At 34.3% G+C, this 880-nt stretch overlaps 1 pseudogene; it reads right to left on the minus strand.

The window, feature by feature from the left end:
* Positions 1-202: 202 nt before the first annotated feature.
* Positions 203-332, minus strand: LOC125783650 (U4 spliceosomal RNA; annotated as a pseudogene).
* Between the last annotated feature and the right edge of the window lie 548 nt (positions 333-880).

Raw genomic sequence — 880 nt, forward strand, 5'->3', positions numbered from 1 at the left:
AGAGAATGCTTCAGGAAAAAGTGAGACTAGATAGATAGATAGATAGATAGATAGATAGATAGATAGATAGATAGATAGATAGATAGATAGATAGATAGATAGATAGATAGATAGATAGATAGATAGATAGATAGATAGATAGATAGATAGATAGATAGATAGATAGATAGATAGATAGATAGATAGATAGATACTTTATTGATCCCAGAGGGGAAATTCTAGATGGCTGACTGTATTTCAAGTCATCCGGGATATTGGGTAAAGTTTTCAACCAGCAATGATCACGCCTCGGATAAACCTCATAGGCTACGATATTGCCTCTGCGAAAGAATGACACAGCTGAAAGAATTATGCATGGAGGAGTTGGACAAACATTCTCCCAGTCAATGTTCGAAGCTGGTAGATGGTTATAGGAGTCATCTAATTGTGGTTATTTCAGACAGCTATGCCAGCTATGAGGACACAAGTGGTCATAACTTTCCTCATAAGAATTTGTACATTTTAATTCACTGCATTTTACAAATCAGGCTTAAATGCAGTAATTTTAGTTTTATTTTTTTGTGATTTACAGGCAACCTCTAAATATAAAAAGTTTTAACGGGATGTTTTGTTTGTTTAAAGTTACTTTGCCAATTAGTGTCACAAAAGGTTTCAAAACTGCTTTATGTTCCTTCTCTTTACTGAGATTACATTTGGAAATCAGATGGACTTTTGCTTGTTTAATTATTCACAGTATCAGAATGTTTAACTGACTAGGAGTACCCAGTCAGTAACTTCTGCATACCACATTACATGACTGCAAATGTATCTTCTAGCGACACAAATGTCATTCTAGCAGAGTTATCACCCTTTAAGATCAATTAGGGAGTTAAACTGTAAC

This window comes from Astyanax mexicanus, chromosome 18, assembly GCF_023375975.1.
Source record: "Astyanax mexicanus isolate ESR-SI-001 chromosome 18, AstMex3_surface, whole genome shotgun sequence".
Taxonomy (NCBI): domain Eukaryota; kingdom Metazoa; phylum Chordata; class Actinopteri; order Characiformes; family Acestrorhamphidae; genus Astyanax; species Astyanax mexicanus.